The 21,175-nt window shown below is 38.3% G+C and overlaps 1 pseudogene; it reads left to right on the top strand.

The window, feature by feature from the left end:
• The window catches only part of LOC143333870 (uncharacterized), a 28,662-nt pseudogene extending 8,310 nt beyond the window's left edge, over nucleotides 1-20,352 (top strand).
• The last annotated feature ends 823 nt before the right edge of the window (nucleotides 20,353-21,175 follow it).

Here is a 21,175-nt window from a genome sequence, read left to right as displayed (position 1 = left end):
CCCCTTACATTTAGACAAGGTGACAGACAGTGAATCCAAAAATCACCACAAGGCAACCACTTGTTTTAAAACATCAGAGCAAGGATTGGGTTCACTTGTTCCTACATCAAGTGACGACAATGAGGCAGTCAGAGCCAGATACCTGGTTGAAAATGAAATGCTGGTTTAAAAGCACAAAGGGGCAAATAAATTCAGCTCTTAGTTGAAACAACTATTCCTTGAAGGATCTGAACACATCACTCATGATTCAGTTGTGATTTTGAGAGAGGCTACTAGCAAGTGAGACAGTTGGCAGGAGAGGATGATTATGAAAACACACAGGAGAGATAGTATAAATGCAGTTCTTCTTCTTCTTCTTCTTCTTCTTCTATTATTACAGGGTGCCGTTTGAGGTGACAGAGTTTATATGTCTGACTGCACAATTTATCTTTATTCATGGAAAAACAAGCATATTTATGGTGCTCATGTCCTGAGGGCTGACGTGTTTTTAGTGCCTTTGTTTTTAAAGCTTAATTAATCTTCTCCAGTTTTCTTCACTTTTATTCCAACTGAGGTTTTCTTTATCCTGATGTCACAAATTGCACAAATTATACTGAAACATGTCAGAGGGACTCTTGGAGGAATGACTGATGTACAGTAAACATTCATTCTGCACTTTCATCAAACAGTAACTGAGATCCAAGTCAAATCCAGTTCCACACTGTGAGGAGGAGTCAATGCAAAACTCACATGTCTTCCACCTCTACTTATCTGACTGCAGAGAGGAGGACAGAGAACAGTGGACACACAGTTTAACATGATGGACTATAGGACAGGACTGCTGCTTTTAACTCTCTGCTGGGCAGGTGAAGATCTACACTGATCTGAATCTAATGTAGCTTTTATTTGTGTCATCAGCTTATTTCACTTGATGTTTTTATTCCTCTTGACAGGTGTTGATGGTGTGACTCTGACACAATCTGAAGCAGTGGATAAAAGGCCTGGAGAATCTCACAGATTGACCTGTACAGCCTCTGGATTCACGTTCAGCAACTACTGGATGTACTGGATCAGACAGGCTCCTGGAAAAGGACTGGAGTGGGTTGCTACTATCAGTAGTGGTGGTGGTAGCAGCAAATACTACTCAGAGTCAGTGAAAGGCCGGTTTACCATCTCCAGAGACGACAGCAGACAGCAGGTGTATCTGCAGATGAACAGTCTGAAGACTGAAGATTCTGCTGTTTATTATTGTGCTCGAGACTCACAGTGACTGGAGTTGGTTGAGCAGCTGTACAAAAACCTCCAGTACTCATCTTTCAGGCTGGTGGAACCCAAGCATGAAGTATTTTTTGAATATATTTTATTTCAGAGATATATATATATATATATATCAGTTATCCATAAAAGGAGCTAAAGACAAGTATTGGGATCGTGAAATTGAAAGACAAAAAATGAAACATTTCTCGAAATTAAGGCACACAATATTTACAATGTTTGACACGATAAAAGAGTCAATAAAGTTATTTGTACCTGAACATAAAGAAAGAGCAGCCACATCTGTCCATGAGTTGGAATTATCTTGTTCTGTTATTTGTTACAGTGTTTCAGTTTAAGAACATTTTATTTTTATTTGGAAATAGTAGTTATTTTAAATAAATAAATAAATAAATAAATAAATAAAAATATAAACCAGACTGGATGATATTTGATGAAGAAGCATGAATCTTGTGTCTATTGTTTCAAACATCTGCAAAAACTGAAACCATTAAAAGTCTTTTATGCAAACCAGCAGCATCAGACTGAAGTTTTCAGACTGTTTACATGATCCTGGCTGCTGTCACTGTATTTCTGTCTGCAGCAAATACAGGAAGGAAGTACAGGAAGTGAGCAAATAACTGAATAAATAAGCAAATGTTGCACTTACAACAAAGCTGTGCTCATATGTTTGAAGTGAATCATGAATGTGATGAAGGAGGTGCTGACAGTAAATCAATTGTCAGGAAAACAGCTCACATCATATTTAAATTGTGTTTTAATGACTTGAAAACAAGCTAAACACACTGTAAACATGACTCATAGAAAGCTACATTCTTGGTGGTTGCTCCTTTTGTTTCCATGGCTGCACATCATCATTGTTATTGCAAAGCTGATTTTAATGAATATGTTTTCCATTGTCCATGATTCATGTTCGTATTCACTTTAAGAATAGTAATAATGATCCTTATCATTGTTTGCAATTCTACTAGAATTTATATCATGTTTTAATATTGAATTGTTGTCAATAATCACATTTAGGCATTAATAGTTTGCAGTAAAAGCAAAGTTAACAGTTGAGTGTGTGATGAAATTCAAATATCAGATGTAAAGCAGAGGTGATTTCCAGGCATGTTTTCACTCTGCAGATATAACAACAGTCAACAGACTCTTCTATTGGCTCCAGTCACACCAACATTGATGCTTCACATGTTTGATTCTATGCAAACTCAGTCAGCTTCCTTGTTACTCAGCTATAAAAACTTGACATCAGGCTGTCAGTGGAGTTGACAGCACGTCACTTTCAACATCAAGCATGTTTTCTGTAGCTCTGCTGCTGCTGTTGGCAGCTGGATGTGAGTCTCTCTGGATTTGTCAAAGTCAGCAGTTCTTCTTTTGCAGTATAACTTGATCATTTGTTCCAAAACATTTTCTTTTTTCAACAGGTGTGAAGTGTGAACAGTTGACACAACCAGCCTCTGTGACTGTGCAGCCAGGTCAACGTCTGACCATCACTTGTCAGGTCTCTTATTCTGTTAGCAGCTACTACACAGATTGGATCAGACAGCCCGCAGGGAAAGGACTGGAGTGGATGAGTCATGACACAGATGTCAAAGATTCATTAAAGAACAAGTTCAGTGTCAGCTTAGACTCCTCCAGTAAGACAGTGACTGTTAACGGACAGAATGTGCAGCCTGAAGACACTGCTGTGTATTACTGTGCCAGAGATCCACAATAACACAAACCATCAGCAGAGCTGAACAAAAACCCCTCAGTGCCTGAACACTTGTAACATGAAGCCACCAGAGGAGGAGCCCTCAGACCACTAATGATTTCTACACCAGTTCACTGTTACAGTCAAGAGTCAGAATATTGATTTTTCTGGAAAAATTCTTCATTTAATTCAACAGCATCACCTTAAAAACTTGAATGTCATCATCATTGGTTCATTGTTTTCCCACAGTAAAAAATGAATGACACTTCTTGACATTATTGAACATTAAACACTAACCCTTTCTGTCCATAAAATGAGTTCAGTTGACATCTTAGCTTTAAATGCTCGTCATCAAACAAGACATGAAGCCTCTGAAAGTCAGTTTCTTTCCATAACATCCTTATGGAGAAATATAAAACTGATTATCTGAATCTTAACTGCATTAGTCAGTGAATCAGGAGTCTTTATCCAACTTCATGGTGTCAAACTACAAAAAATGGTGCTTTTAATAAAAATCTTAAGTGTGCTTATCAGAGATTCAAATTCCACCTTCGATTTGTGAGATGAAGAGAAAAAGATGAAAATTTATCTTCGTATTGATTAATTTGAATATACTTAAGTCGCCTGATTTACTGTCATCAGTATGTAAATGAGCCTCCTCATGTGTTGCCTCATAAAGAAGTGAAGTGTGTGTGTGTGTGTGTTTGTGTGTCAGTGAGAGGACAGAAGAGCTCACATCAGATCACCTTCAACATCAACCATGTTCTCTGCAGCTCTGATGCTGCTGCTGGCAGCTGGATCCTGTGAGGAGCTTTCAGTGGATTCACTCTAATGAACACATTAGAAACAGTGAACAGTCAGATGAATGATGGAGATAATGTTGATTTCTGTTTCCACAGGTGTGAACAGTATTGATCTCATCCAGCCAGACTCAATGGTTGTGCAGCCTGGACAGTCTTTGACCATCACCTGTCAGGTCTCTGGTTATTCTTTGACTGATGACAACTATGCAACAGGTTGGATCAGACAGCGTGAAGGAAAACCAATGGACTGGATTTTGCATCGGTGGGGTGGAGGAGACTTTTACCAAAATAATGCTCTGAAGAACAAGTTCCTTTATTACACACACACTTCTACTAGCTCAGTGACATTAGCAGGACAGAATCTGCAGCCTGAGGACACAGCTGTTTATTACTGTGTACGAAGCTCCACAGTGATACAAACCACCAACAGACCTGCACAAAAACACAGCAACCATGAGACTCAACCACACACACATTCTAAGTTAATATAAATAAAGTATTGAGTAGAGTGTGTGTGGCCAGTTACCTCCTTAACAGAGAAGTTGTTGAATTGTTAAATGTATTTGATGTGAAGCTGAAAAAAAGTTTAAGAAGTTTGACTTTCTCTAAGCTGAAGGACATGATTTATTTGAACATTTTATATCTGTGTATTATGATGCTGAGAAGTTGGTAAATTATGAGGATGTGAAAACACTGTTTCATCTAAAGGGAAACTAAGATAAACAGAACCCATTTTCATTCAAAGGCATGAACAAATACACATAAACAAATAATTTGGCCATGAAAATAAACCTGTCAGCTGCCCCTTTAAGATTTTAAGACTCTCAGAAGACAAACTTTCTGGGCCTCCACTCAAACACTAATGACATTCATTTTTCATTTAAAATATCTCAACGGATTGAAGATTAAAAAGTTTGAATGTTTGAAGCTCAAACAAGATGTGCTGTGAAATGCAGAGTGTCAAAGTCTTGAGGCTGTGCAGGCTGGAGTGAAAACAAAGAATAATAATTAAAATAAGACAAAAAAGAGATACAATAACATGTTGTTCACTCTATAACCCCAAAATGCAAATGTTCAGGGAGGTGCAAATGATTCACAGAGGACAATTTAAACTATTGTATGCTCTCATCTGCTTGCCAATATGCTTTAATGTGGTGGTGATGTTGAAGCTGATACTAATATTTACACAAAATAAAACATGTCAGACAAACATGAAAACAGCTGATTTGGAGGACTGACTCTTGGACATGAATTCTCCAGTTTCATTAAAAATCTCCAGTCCAGCTGTTTCCTCCCTGTGAGGAGGAGTCAATGCAAAACTCACATGTCTTCCACCTCTACTTATCTGACTGCAGAGAGGAGGACAGAGAACAGTGGACACACAGTTTAACATGATGGACTATAGGACAGGACTGCTGCTTTTAACTCTCTGCTGGGCAGGTGAAGATCTACACTGATCTTAATCTAATATAGCTTTTATTTGTGTCATCAGCTTATTTCACTTGATGTTTTTATTCCTCTTGACAGGTGTTGATGGTCAGACTCTGACAGAATCTGAAGCAGTGGATAAAAGGCCTGGAGAATCTCACAGATTGACCTGTACAGCCTCTGGATTCACATTCGGCGACTACTGGATGGCCTGGATCAGACAGGCTCCTGGAAAAGGACTGGAGTGGGTTGCTTATATCAGTTATTGGGCTGGTAGTGAGAAATACTACCCTGAGTCAGTGAAAGGCCGGTTTACCATCTCCAGAGACAACAGCAGACAGCAGGTGTATCTGCAGATGAACAGTCTGAAGACTGAAGATTCTGCTGTTTATTATTGTGCTCGAGAGCCACAGTGACTGGAGTTGGTTGAGCAGCTGTACAAAAACCTGCAGTACTCATCTTTCAGGCTGGTGGAGCCCAAGCATGAAGTATTTTTCGAGTCTATCTTATTTCAGATTTCATATATGTGTGTGTGTGTGTGTGTGTGTGTGTGTGTGTGTGTGTGTGTGTGTATAAATATACATGTATACACACACACACACACACACACACACACACACATATATATACTGTATATATATACTATTACTTCCAGATCAGTTATTCATTTAAGAGCTAAAGACAAGTATTGGGTTAGTGAAATTGAACTGCAAAAAACGAAACATTTCTCGAAATTAACGCACACAATATTTACAATGTTTGAAAATCTCAAGATGTAGAGAGAATATTGACAATTTGACACAATAAAACAGACAAGAAGTTATTTGTACCTTAACATAAAGAAAGAGCAGCCACATCTGTCCATGAGTTAGAATTATCTTGTTCTGTTATTTGTTAAAGTGTTTCAGTTTAAGAACATTTATTTTTATTTGGAAATAATAATTGATTGCAAAACATAAAAAACTATAAACCACACTATTATTCATATTATTTTAAATTATACATTTGATGAAGAAGCCTGAAGCTTTGGTTTGTTGTTTCAAACATCTGAAACCAGTCTTTCATGCAAACCAGCAGCATCAGACTGAAGGTTTCAGACTGTTTACATCATCCTGGCTGCTGTCACTGTATTTCTGTCTGCAGCAAATACAGGAAGGAAGTACAGGAAGTGAGCAAATAACTGAGTAAATAAATGTTCATGTTTTCATCATGTTTTAATATTGAATTGTTGTCAATAATCACATTTAGGCATTAATAGTTTACAGTAAAAGCAAAGTTAATAGTTGTTTCTTTTCTGTAAATTCAGGCACATTTTCAAAGTTAACAGTTGAGTGTGTGATGAAATTCAAATATCAGATGTAAAGCAGAGGTGATTTCCAGGCATGTTTTCACTCTGCAGATATGACAACAGTCAACAGACTCTTCTATTGGCTCCAGTCACACCAACATCGATGCTTCACATGTTTGATTCTATGCAAACTCAGTCAGCTTCCTTGTTACTCAGCTATTGTTATGGAAGATCCAGGTCACAGGCCTCATGCTCATCAGGACCGAGTGAGTGCACCTGTGATCTTAACCCTCAGGTGATGCTGATCCCAATCAGCATAACTGGGAGGCTACATAAGGAGGCTGGGTTTCACTGCCTCAGGTTGGCTCTGTGACTCTGGAGAAACAACACCTTCAGTTGTTTCTCTGTGTTTTAATTTAGTCTGAATGAGTTTGACTGTTTATTTTGAAGAGTGTTTTCGAGTCCACCCTTATCCTCTATCTAGTGACTCCCACTTTTGTTCCATTTTGAGCCCATTTTCTTTTGTTTAACTATCATTTTGGTAGAATCAGTGGGTAGCTAAAAGGATTGTTAATCCCACTGCCTTTTAGAATTCAAGGGGCTCATATTTCTGTCCACATATTTTTTGACATGGTTATGTGCTGTCTTTGTTAGTTTCCCTCTTGCGACCCATGTCCTTCAGTTTTCCTTTTCTGGGGAAACGTAACAGCTATAAAAACTTGACATCAGGCCGTCAGTGGAGTTGACGGCACGTCACTTTAGGTAAGGCAAGGCAAAGCAAATTTATTTGTATAGCACAATTCATACACCAGGCAATTCAAAGTGCTTTACAGAAGAATAAAAATACATTAAAATCATACATTTCAAAGAAAGGAAGAAAGAAAGAGATTAGAAGAGAATAGAAAAATAAAAATAAAATACAATTAAAGGAACGTTAAAAACAGAATCCAGTGAAAGACAATAATTTAGCATTTAAGACAATAATTTAGCATTTAAAATGATTACTTTAAGTAAAAGCTGTAGCAAATAATAATGTTTTCAACCCTGATTTAAATGAGCTGACAGTTGGTGCAGACCTCAGGTGTGCAGGGAGATTGTTCCACAGGTGAGGAGCATAATAACTGAAAGCTGCTTCACTTTGTTTGGTTCTCATTCTGGGAACACAATACACCTGTCCCTGATGTCCTGAGAGGTCTGGATACTTCATGTGGAGTTAATAAATCTACAATATATTTCGGTCCTAGACCATTTAATGCTTTGTAGACCAACAGTAAGATTTTAAAGTCTATTCTTTGACTCACAGGAAGCCAATATAGTGATCTGAGGACTGGTGTAACATGGTCCATTTTTCTGGTGTTTGTAAGGACTCGTGCAGCAGCATATGGAATCAGCTGTAGTTGCCTAATTGATTTTTTGTTTAGGCCAGTAAAGACTCCATTGCAATAGTCCAACCTACTGAAAATAAATGCATGAACCAGTTTTTCCATGTGTTCTTTGGACAGACATCCCTTAATTCTGGTTATATTTTTCAGGTGATAGTAGGCTGATTTGGTAATGAGCTTTAACTGGCTGTTAAAATTCAGGTCAGAATCAATAATTACACCAAGATTTCTGGCTTTATCTGTTGTTGTCAGTGACATGGAATTAAGGTGAGCACTGATCTTTGACCTTTCATTTTTGGGGCCAAATACAATCACTTCTGTCTTATCTGCATTAAGCTGAAGAAAATTCTGGCACATCCACTCATTGATTTGATGAAGACACTCACTCAGTGAAAGTAAGGGACTGTGGTCATGTGATGACACAGAAATATAAAGTTGTGTATCATCTGCATAAGTATGATAAGAAATATTATGTGGCTCCATAATCTGAGCTAGGGGCAACATGTAGATATTGAAAAGAAGTGGTCCGAGAATGGACCCTTGTGGCACCCCACACATCATCTTTTGTCGTTCAGACACATGCTCACCAATTGACACAAAGTAGTCTCTATCTTGTAAGTAAGATTTAAAACTGATCATCTGAATCTTAACTGCATTAGTCAGTGAATCAGGAGTCTTTATCCAACTTCATGGTGTCAAACTACAAAAAATGGTGCTTTTAATAAAAATCTTAAGTGTGTTTGTCAGAGATTCAAAATCCACCTTCTGTTTGTGAGATGAAGAGAAAAAGATGAAAATTTGTCTTCGTATTGATTAATTTGAATATCCTTTAGTCACCTGATTTACTGTCATCAGTATGTAAATGAGCCTCCTCATGTGTTGCCTCATAAAGAAGTGAAGTGTGTGTGTGTTTGTGTGTCAGTGAGAGGACAGAAGAGCTCACATCAGATCACCTTCAACGTCAACCATGTTCTCTGCAGCTCTGATGCTGCTGCTGGCAGCTGGATCCTGTGAGGAGCTTTCAGTGGATTCACTCTAATGAACACATTAGAAACAGTGAACAGTCAGATGAATGATGGAGATAATGTTGATTTCTGTTTCCACAGGTGTGAACAGTATTGATCTCATCCAGCCAGACTCAATGGTTGTGCAGCCTGGACAGTCTTTGACCATCACCTGTCAGGTCTCAGATCAGACAGCGTGAAGGAAAACCAATGGACTGGATTTTGCATCGGTGGGGTGGAGGAGGCTTTAACCAAAATAATGCTCTGAAGAACAAGTTCCTTTATTACACACACACTTCTACTAGCTCAGTGACATTAGCAGGACAGAATCAGCTGCCTGAGGACACAGCTGTTTATTACTGTGTACGAAGCTCCACAGTGATACAAACCACCAACAGACCTGCACAAAAACACAGCAACCATGAGACTCAACCACACACACATTCTATGTTAATATAAATAAAGTATTGAGTAGAGTGTGTGTGGCCAGTTACCTCCTTAACAGAGAAGTTGTTGAATTGTTAAATGTATTTGATGTGAAGCTGAAAAGAGTTTAAGAAGTTTGACTTTCTCTAAGCTGAAGGATATGATCTATTTTAACATTTTATATCTGTGTATTATGATGCTGAGAAGTTGTTAAATTATGTGGATGTGAAAAGACTTTCATCTAAAGGGAAACTAAGATAAACAGAACCCATTTTCATTCAAAGGCATGAACAAATACACATAAACAAATAATTTGGCCATGAAAATAAACCTGTCAGCTGCCCCTTTAAGATTTTAAGACTCTCAGAAGACAAACTTTCTGGGCATCGACTCAAACACTAATGACATTCATTTATTTTAGAAATGTTTTTCAGTTAAAATATCTCAAGATTCAAGATTAAAAAGTTTTGATGGTTGAAGCTCAAACAAGATGTGCAGTGAAATGCAGAGTGTCAAAGTCTTGAGGCTGTGCTAAACAGGCTGGAGTGAAACAAAGAATTATAATTCAAATAAGACAAATTAGAGATACATTAACATGTTGTACACTCTCGAACCCAAAAACGCAAATGTTCAGGGAGGTGCAAATGATTCACAGAGGACAATTTAAACTATAGTATGCTCTCATCTGCTGGCCAATATGCTTTAATGTGGTGGTGATGTTGAAGCTGATACTAAGATTTACACAAAATAAAACATGTAAGACAAACATGAAAACAGCTGATTTGGAGGACTGACTCTTGGACATGAATTCTGCAGTTTCATTAAAAATCTCCAGTCGAGCTGTTTCCTCCCTGTGAGGAGGAGTCAATGCAAAACTCACATGTCTTCCACCTCTACTTATCTGACTGCAGAGAGGAGGACAGAGAACAGTGGACACACAGTTTAACATGATGGACTATAGGACAGGACTGCTGCTTTTAACTCTCTGCTGGGCAGGTGAAGATCTACACTGATCTGAATCTAATATAGCTTTTGTTTGTGTCATCAGTTTATTTGACTTGATGTTTTTATTCCTCTTGACAGGTGTTGATGGTCAGACTCTGACAGAATCTGAAGCAGTGGTTAAAAGGCCTGGAGAATCTCACAGATTGACCTGTACAGCCTCTGGATTCACATTCAGCAACTACTATATGCACTGGGTCAGACAGACTCCTGGAAAAGGACTGGAGTGGATTGCCCAGATTGATAGCGGCAGTGGTAGCAGCAAATACTACTCTGAGTCAGTGAAAGGCCGGTTTACCATCTCCAGAGACAACAGCAGACAGCAGGTGTATCTGCAGATGAACAGTCTGAAGACTGAAGATTCTGCTGTTTATTATTGTGCTCGAATGCCACAGTGACTGGAGTTGGTTGAGCAGCTGTACAAAAACCTACAGCACTCATCTTTCAGGCTGGTGGAGCCCAAGCATGAAGTATTTATATAGTATTTATGTTTTGTGTTATATTGCTTTTTCTACATTTTACACTACATTTGTTTTTAATTAGTAAATGAATCTTTGTCTATGCATTATATAATAAAACTGTTTCTCAGAAATATTATTGCTAAACATGAAACACATTAACACAGAAAATATCACTTTTGATAAAATGGGAAATACAGCAAAACAATATCCTGAAATTACAACTAATGAGAAAAATTTCTACAATTTAAGTCTCAATGTCTGTAAATGATGTGGAATCTAAAGTGAGACATAATATGAGAGTGAAAACTAATGTTGCAGTTTCTTGTAGATCTGCTGTTCTCATTGATCTGAAGTGACTGACACTTGAACCCTGGACTGAACTGAAGCTTGATACTCCTGCTGCTCATGTACACTGGATATTGTGATAGTTGAACCTTTTCTATCCTGAACTAAAGTCATGTGTTAACTTGATTCAGAACATTTTGAACAGTCAAGTTTGACTATAAGGTGTTTACCATCAGCAGTGAGTGCAGCTGCATCTGTCAGTGTCAGTTCATCTGAGCAGACAGGAAGTAGATCTCAAGATGAACATCAGGAAGCCTGAAGGAGCTGCTGTGTATGTGAACAAACAAATTTAATTCAATGAAATTCGACAGATATTGTGTATTGAGATTAATACAATCTATTAATTGTATTTAAAATAGTAATTATGGAATCATTTTTCAAGTTTTAAGTGCAGAGAAAAATGAAGAAATGATGTGGGGACAAAACTGAGAGTTTGATGCAATAAAACAGGCACCAGAGTTATTTATATCTGAATATGAAGGAAATGCAGCTACAACTCTCTGTGGGCAGGAATAAACCTTTGTCTCCATGTGTTACAGTGTTTCAGGTTTTGTCAGATGTGTATTAAAAAACAAAAACGGCACATTACATCGATGTTAAAATAATTCTTCAATTCACTAATTCAGTTTGAAATAGTGAGCATGGTGAAATGAACTCTGTGTGTGTGTGTGTGTGTGTGTGTGTGTGTGTGTGTGTGTGTGTGTGTGTGTGTGTGTGTCAGTGAGAGGACAGAAGAGTTCAGCTTTTAGTTGATGTAATATGAAATCTACTTTGTGGACCTGAAGCCAGATGAAGGCGAGTAAACAGAAAACATAATGTCACCTCATGTTTTCACAACGTCCAGATTTTCTCATGATGATTCAGTTGCAAGTTATAAATTTAGATTTGCCCAAATCTCATTTACTTTGTCTGGTGTCACAGCTTCTACACTGATTTTCTCAAGTCTCACAACAGGTCAAACTCTGTCCTCCCTGTGAGGACGAGTCAATGCAAACTGAGTTGTCTTTCACCTTCACTAATCTGACTGCAGAGAGGATGATCAACCTTTTAGTTTTCACTGCAACTTTTGTTTTCCACAAGCCAACAGAGTTTATTTGTCTGACTGGAAAATTAATTTTTATTGGCTGTAAAACATGGGTATTCATGGCATCCCAAAATGGTTTGACTGAGGAACACTTGTGGGGAAAATCAGCTGTTAAACAATGTGTTTGTCAACCTGTTGCATAAATTACACTGAAACATGTCAGAGGGACTCTTGGAGGAATGACTGATGTACAGTAAACATTCATTCTGCAGTTTCATCAAACAGTAACTGAGATCCAAGTCAAATCCAGTTCCACACTCTTCTTTGTCGAGGTTCTTCTGCCTGGAATATTCTTCCATATATCAAAACTTTCTTCTTTGGTCTATAAAGTGCTGATGTGGTGCTGCCTGTGTGTACTTCACGTCACTGCTGATCACTGATTAACTGAAGTGAGACATGATCAGGTTGTTTCTCTCAGTCGTTGACCTGGAGAAGATCATCAAGGCTTTTATCTCGTCCATACTGGACTGCTGGAAAACACTTTATTTTGAAGTTAGTCTGCAAAATATCCACTAACCGCTGTTGATGAAAATACTTTTTAATGCACAAAGAAAAGTGGACACTTGACACCAATCCCTGCTGTCTGTCAATTGCAGAATTGACTGCTTGTTTTTAAAGCCTTGAGCGTCGGCATCCTGCTACTTTCTGGTCTAATTCCAGATGTGAACCTGATCACTGCTTGATCTCTTTAGCCAGAGCCAAAATCTCACATTTTAAGGGCATTTTTGTTTTCAAACACGTTCAGTTATAATGTGCAGTTAGTGACGAAATCAGATGAATTTGATTTATGCGTCTCAGTTTGAAATACAATTTGAATTTTGTATAGGTTTCAGAACCTCAATTTTGTTGTTTAACAAACTATTTTTGGTCTCATGTTATTGTGGAAGAGGTTTGTTCACAAGAAAAATCCCAAAGAGTACAACATATGACGAAAAATAAAAAAACTGAAAACTTCCCTAAAATATAGATAAATAAATAAGAATCCATGAAATTCTGTTGTTAGTAATGTGACAAAAAATGTCTACAAAAAATAACTTTAGGAGACATGACACGTTTGTCTTCTCAAATCAAGCCGACAAGATGATTTTCATGTTATATTAACTCAAAACATTTTAATAACAATGATAACAATCATCATCATTGTCACCATCGTCATACAATGTGACTTAAAGTTAAACAGGACAATAAGATAATAAAATATCCTCAGGTTGAATAATTAGATGAAATAAAAATTGTAAGAGATGCAGTGAGATTATATTTAAGAAAGGATGAAAGTAAAACTTTGAAAGTAAATTTTGATGAGAGGTTGAAAAGAGGACACTGTTCAATCAAGTTCCACAAGTGAGGATCAGACACATCAAAGCAAAGTCATCAGGTCAATCCAGCTGTTTCCTCCCTGTGAGGAGGAGTCAATGCAAAACTCACATGTCTTCCACCTCTACTTATCTGACTGCAGAGAGGAGGACAGAGAACAGTGGACACACAGTTTAACATGATGGACTATAGGACAGGACTGCTGCTTTTAACTCTCTGCTGGGCAGGTGAAGATCTACACTGATCTTAATCTAATATAGCTTTTATTTGTGTCATCAGCTTATTTCACTTGATGTTTTTATTCCTCTTGACAGGTGTTGATGGTCAGACTCTGACAGAATCTGAAGCAGTGGTTAAAAGGCCTGGAGAATCTCACAGATTGACCTGTACAGCCTCTGGATTCACATTCAGTGACTACGGCATGAACTGGATCAGACAGGCTCCTGGAAAAGGACTGGAGTGGATCGCATACATAAGCGGTCCCAGTGGTAGCAACATCTACTACTCTGAGTCAGTGAAAGGCCGGTTTACCATCTCCAGAGACAACAGCAGACAGCAGGTGTATCTGCAGATGAACAGTCTGAAGACTGAAGATTCTGCTGTTTATTATTGTGCTCGACAGCCACAGTGACTGGAGTTGGTTGAGCAGCTGTACAAAAACCTACAGCACTCATCTTTCAGGCTGGTGGAGCTCAAGCATGAAGTATTTTTGTTGTGCTTATATTAAATTTTTTATTGGTATTTCAGATGTACAAATAGCAAATGAATCTTTGTCCATGCATCATCAAAATACTAAATATCTTTCCTGAATATTAAACATGTATAAAAGACAACATAGATCACTGTCAAACTAAAAGACAGAAGACTCTGCTGTGTATTACTGTGCCAAACACACACACTCGTTAAAGGAAGCAGAGAAGCTTTCCAAAAACTCCACAGAAGATTTGTTTCCAAAGACCTGCAGGTGGCAGCAGATGATACGAAATCAGATGACACTGAGGGGAGAATGACAGGAACTCTACACAAACATACGCACGCACACACACACGCACCCACGCACGCACGCACGCACGCACGCACACACACACACCATCTGATGTTGTGGTTTGCGACTTCCTGTTTTGTTGTGTTTGATCAACATGTAATGTTTCATAATGTTCCTTTTTTTTTCTTTTCATACTAATGTGTGTGATGTGCACAAAACACTATCTTGGCTAACTGTGGAGGCTAAATGGAAATCAATAATTCTGTTTTTCATGCAGACTGTCATGTGGAATGGGACACCACACTTCTTCAGTGATAAGTTAGCCTACACTGGTTTATTTCAATGTGAAGCATTAAATTAATCCTGTTCATCTGATAGAGTCAAGTCCACCGAAGTGCATGATGGCAACTCTTCTTTGTCGAGGTTCTTCTGCCTGGAATATGCTCCCATATATCAAAACTTTCTTCTTTGGTCTATAAAGTACTGATATTGTGCTCCCTGTGTGTACTTCACGTCACTGCTGATCACTGATTAACTGAAGTGAGACATGATCAGGTTGTTTCTCTCAGTTGTTGACCTGGAGAAGATCATCCAGGCTTTTATCTCATCCAGATTGGACTACTGGAAAACACTTTATTTTGAAATTAGTCTGCAAAATATCCACTAACCACTGCTGATGAAAATACTTTTTAATGCACAAAGAAAAGTGGACACTTGACACCAATCCCTGCTGTCTGTCAATTGTAGCATTGACTGCTTGTTTTTAAAGCCTTGAGCGTCGGCATCCTGTTACTTTCTGGTCTAATTCCTGATGTGAACCTGATCACTGCTTGAGCTCTTTAGCCAGAGCCAAAATCTCACATTTTAAGGGCCTTTCATTTTTCAAACACGTTCAGTTATAATGTGCAGTTAGTGACAAAATCAGATGAATTTGATTTATGCATCTCAGTTTGAAATACAATTTGAATTTTGTATAGGTTTCAGAACCTCAATTTTGTTGTTTCACAAACTATTTTTGGTCTCATGTTATTGTGGAAGAGGTTTGTTCGCAAGAAAAATCCCAAACAGTCCAACATATGACGAAAAATAAAAAAAACTGAAAACTTCTGTAAAACATAAATAAATAAATAAGAATCCATGAAATTCTGTTGTTAGTAATGTGACAAAAAATGTCAACAAAAAATAACTTTAGGAGACATGACACGTTGTTTGTCTTCTCAAATCAAGCCGACAAGATGATTTTCATGTTATATTAATTCAAAACATTTTAATAATAATGATAATAATCGGCATACAATGTGACTTAAAGTTAAACAGGACAATAAGATAATAAAATATCCTCAGGTTGAATAATTAGATGAAATAAAAATTGTAAGGATGCAGTGAGATTATGATTAAGAAAGGAAGAAAGTAAAACTTTGAAAGTCAACTTTGAAGAGAGGTTGAAAAGAGCACACTGTTCAGTCAAGTTCCACAAGTGAGGATCAGACACTTCAAAGCAAAGTCACCAGTCCAGTCCAGCTGTTTCCTCCCTGTGAGGAGGAGTCAATGCAAAACTCACATGTCTTCCACCTCTACTTATCTGACTGCAGAGAGGAGGACAGAGAACAGTGGACACACAGTTTAACATGATGGACTATAGGACAGGACTGCTGCTTTTAACTCTCTGCTGGGCAGGTGAAGATCTACACTGATCTGAATCTAATATAGCTTTTATTTGTGTCATCAGCTTATTTCACTTGATGTTTTTATTCCTCTTGACAGGTGTTGATGGTGTGACTCTGACAGAATCTGAAGCAGTGGTTAAAAGGCCTGGAGAATCTCACAGATTGACCTGTACAGCCTCTGGATTCACATTCAGCAGCTACTGGATACACTGGGTCAGACAGGCTCCTGGAAAAGGACTGGAGTGGGTTGCTGCTATTTATAACAGTGGCAACATCCAGTACTCTGAGTCAGTGAAAGGCCGGTTTACCATCTCCAGAGACAACAGCAGACAGCAGGTGTATCTGCAGATGAACAGTCTGAAGACTGAAGATTCTGCTGTTTATTATTGTGCTCGAGACTCACAGTGACTGGAGTTGGTTGAGCAGCTGTACAAAAACCTACAGTACTCATATTTCAAGCTGGTGGAGCCCAAAGATGAAGTATATTTATTGTGTTTGTATTTACTTTTATATTGCTTTTTAAGATTTTTTGTGTTCATTGTTGTTACAGTACAAATAACAAATGAATCTTTGTCCATGCCTCATAAAAATATTAAATATGATTTCTGAATATTTAACACATATAAAACACAACAAGATCATTTGTTGATCAAAGGGCCAAAGACAAAACAACAATCTGTTTGCTGAAATTAAAGACTTGTTAATCTAATTCAACATTTTTACAAATGAAGACTCAATAATGTCTGTAAATGATGTGGAATCTAAAGTGAGTCACAATGTGAGAGTGAAAACTAATGTTGCAGTTTCACATATAAATCCACTAGAGGGCAGTCAGTGTCAAGTTTCTCTCTCCTCTGTTGCTGAAAGGAGACACTCAGATCTGCTGTTCTCATTGATCTTCATTGATCTCAGTGGAGTTCACAGCACATCAAGTTTCATAAAGCCACCAGTGGAGGAGCCCTCAGACCCTCAGTTCATTGAGAAAAACTGTCTTCGAATGTGCTAGAAATTGCAGTAAAATGTTGAAAAAACATTAAATTGATTGAAATGGTAACAGAGAGCAAGACATTGAATGAATCACATTTTTTGACTGATGTCAAATTCATAACTTTCTCAGTCTGTGAGAGAAGTGAATATATTTCCAGAAATTCACTTTGCAGAAAGTGAAGATCAAACAAATCGTACATGAATATTAATGTCATGAACTTTTATGAAAAGAAATATTTGACAATTGTGCTTTTATTTGTAAAATAATGATTAAAAAACTGAAAAATTCACTTCATAAATAATGAAAGCTTTTTAAATGCCAGAGACAGCTCTGAGCAGACCACATTTCCTCATGAACTAATCCAGCATGAAGGTTTTTACAACAAAAGTCTGTTGAAAAAAAGTCACAACAGTTAATACACTGTCTGTCTTTTAGACCATGCCAATTATTGTTTTACATTTTCTTTAATTATTACAGAAAATATATTTATGGAAATATATTTCAGGTAGGAATGAACTTCATGGCGGAATAGCTGGAAAACATATTAAACATTTATTTTTCAGAGATGTGACACAAGAAGGATCAATGCTGGACAAAAACCTACAGGACTCATCCTCAACGTACTGAAACACTCATTTTCGAGGTTTTGTGAAGAATAACAAAACTTTACATTAAGTTCTGTTTTCAGTAATAAATACATTAAATTTCATGTGTGTCAAAGTAAATGCTGATAACACAATTCAAAGGTATGACTACTTGTTCCAGTTCATCCTTCTTTTACAGCCTTTCAGTGTTCTCCTCTATGCAAAGTGAACTTCCTCACAGTCACAGTCTGCTATAAAGACTTGATATCATGCTGTCAGTTGCAGCAGAAGAAGAGAAGCTCCATCAGATCACCTTCAACATCAACCATGTTCTCTGTAGTTCTGATGCTGCTGCTGGCAGCTGGATCCTGTGAGGAGCTTTCAGTGGATTCACTCTAATGAACACATTAGAAACAGTGAACAGTCAGATGAATGATGGAGATAATGTTGATTTCTGTTTCCACAGGTGTGAACAGTATTGATCTCATCCAGCCAGACTCAATGGTTGTGCAGCCTGGACAGTCTTTGACCATCACCTGTCAGGTCTCTGGTTATTCTTTGACTGATAACAGCTATGCAACAGGTTGGATCAGACAGCGTGAAGGAAAACCAATGGACTGGATTTTGCATCAGTGGGGTGGAGGTAGCCTTACTCAAAATGATGGTCTGAAGAACAAGTTCAGCTCCAGCAGAGACACTTCTGCAACAACAGTGACTCTTAAAGGACAGAATGTGCAGCCTGAGGACACAGCTGTTTATTACTGTGTACGTAACACCACAGTGATACAAACCACCAACAGACCTGCACAAAAACACAGCAACCATGAGACTCAACCACACACACATGTTCTCAGTGTGAACATGAATAAAGACAGTACTCTGACAAGAGAATGTGTCCAGCAGCACTCAGTACCTCGAGGTCAAGAGCCTGACAGAAGGAGATTCTGCTGTTTACTTCTGTGCTGGAGACACAGTGACTGAAGACAGTGGAGCAGCTGCACCAAAACCTCCACAGACAACAAACAGCAATGATCTTACTGACATCTGGATTCACTCACCACCTGCAGAAGCACTTTGATATATTCACATTAGATTTCTATGAATTTTATGATAAACTCCTGAGGGCATATTTATTCTCTTTATGATGTTACATCAGACACTGTAATAAACAGATTTCCTTCAATTGTCAAATCAGTAATCAATACAAAATTGCCAATGTCACGTTCACAAGTAGAACCCATAAATGTCGCTCATCCAAAATATATTTAAAACGTCATTTTCATTTGTTGGCGTGGTGAGATGACAAGAGAGCAGTTGCCATGAATGTTTGTCGATGATGGTGATCAGAATAAAAGTGTGGATTATTCATATTATTGTTAATGCTCCCATGTGCAGGACATAATGCTCAATCTGACAAATGCGAAACATTCAAGATGAATTAGAATTCATCACATTCAAATTCAGCTTGGATGTTAATGCGTTAGATGTCTGAACTATAAAAGAATAATTTTCTGTTATTTGAAAAAATGTGGATGTGTTTTTAATCCCGACAGGAAATACAGACAAATGAAAACATACAAACAGCTGATTTGGAGGACTGACTCTTGGACATGAATTCCCCAGTTTCATTAAATATCTCCAGTCCAGCTGTTTCTTCCCTGTGAGGAGGAGTCAATGCAAAACTCACATGTCTTCCACCTCTACTTATCTGACTGCAGAGAGGAGGACAGAGAACAGTGGACACACAGTTTAACATGATGGACTATAGGACAGGACTGCTGCTTTTAACTCTCTGCTGGGCAGGTGAAGATCTACACTGATCTGAATCTAATATAGCTTTTATTTGTGTCATCAGCTTATTTCACTTGATGTTTTTATTCCTCTTGACAGGTGTTGATGGTCAGACTCTGACAGAATCTGAAGCAGTGGTTAAAAGGCCTGGAGAATCTCACAGATTGACCTGTACAGCCTCTGGATTCACATTCAGTAGCTACTGGATGCACTGGGTCAGACAGGCTCCTGGAAAAGGACTGGAGTGGGTTGCTACTATCAGCAATGGTGGTGGTAGCAGCACTGCCTACTCTGAGTCAGTGAAAGGCCGGTTTACCATCTCCAGAGACGACAGCAGACAGCAGCTGTATCTGCAGATGAACAGTCTGAAGACTGAAGATTCTGCTGTTTATTATTGTGCTCGAGACTCACAGTGACTAGAGTTGGTTGAGCAGCTGTACAAAAACCTGCAGTACTCATCTTTCAGGTGGAGCCCAAGCATGAAGCACTTGAATATGTATCTTATTTCACATTAAATTTAATCTAATTTCATTTCATTTTTTTGCAATCAAGATTTTACAGTACAAATATCTTTTTTTAAGAAATCTATTTAGAGACCAGTTTTTCATAAAAGAGCTAAAGACAACAATCTTTTTTTCGACAAATTAAGTCTGAACGTATGTACATTAGATGTATGAACATCAAATCCTGCAATCATGAAAAAGCTCTGCAGTTTTTGGACAACAACTCTGTCTTTTCTCGTCCTCAGTGGGCTGATAGACCTGCACTGTCTCCCATGATTAATGTCCTCAAGTCAAGTCGTTCAAAAAGATTCAACACAGAGACATTTGAGAACCACTGTTACGACCCTTAGATGGATTACGCTAGGGGAAAAGGGAAGCAACACGGTGCCTTGATGTTAAAAAAGGCAGAATGCCGTTTATTGTTTAATGCAAACCAAAACCACCACAACAATTATTGCCAACAACAAACAAAACCCAAATATAGAAATAACTAAGGGAGAGGGCGGCGGGTGGCGGCAAATCATAAAACAAACAAAACACAGCTCCGCCTAACTTAAATTCCACCCCAAAATTGACTAGCCAACCAAGAACAACAAAAAGAAGAAATTTAGCTGCCTGCCCTGTTTCTTACCTCAACCAAAAATTACACGGGGACCACCACCCATAAACCCAATGCGCAAACAAAAAATTGCCGGTGGTGTGGTGCACGGTGATGTGTGAAAAACAAAATCAACTAACTATAGCCCAGCTTCCCAAACCTAGTGCCTCAGTGCAATTAATTGAACAAAACTATAGACTCACGGTCAGTACTAAATTTTACAAGTTTTTCAAAGAGGCACGACGAGGCGAACTGATCACTAAAATCACAGCCGCACCCGGGCGTCGACAGCACACACTTTTTATAATGTGCGCGCGTGCCCGGATTGGAGAGGAGAGACCAGCTGGAGCCACTGGATTGGTCGTGAGCACTCACGGAGAGGGGGGGGGGGCGGTTCTGGGACTGGAGAGAGAGAGCATCTCCAAATTAGGAGCCGCCGCGAAAGGGAATCCCCGGTGACGTCATGGGTTCCACGCTGCTGAACTGGAGAGGCTCAAGAACACAAATTAAAAGAACCGAACACCTGACGCCCGTAACAACCACTGATGTATGACTGACTTTAAAGTGACATTTCA

Source organism: Chaetodon auriga, chromosome 16, assembly GCF_051107435.1.
Source record: "Chaetodon auriga isolate fChaAug3 chromosome 16, fChaAug3.hap1, whole genome shotgun sequence".
Taxonomy (NCBI): domain Eukaryota; kingdom Metazoa; phylum Chordata; class Actinopteri; order Chaetodontiformes; family Chaetodontidae; genus Chaetodon; species Chaetodon auriga.
The sequence above is the reverse complement of the archived record's forward strand: the minus strand, read 5'-3'. Positions and strand labels throughout refer to the sequence as shown.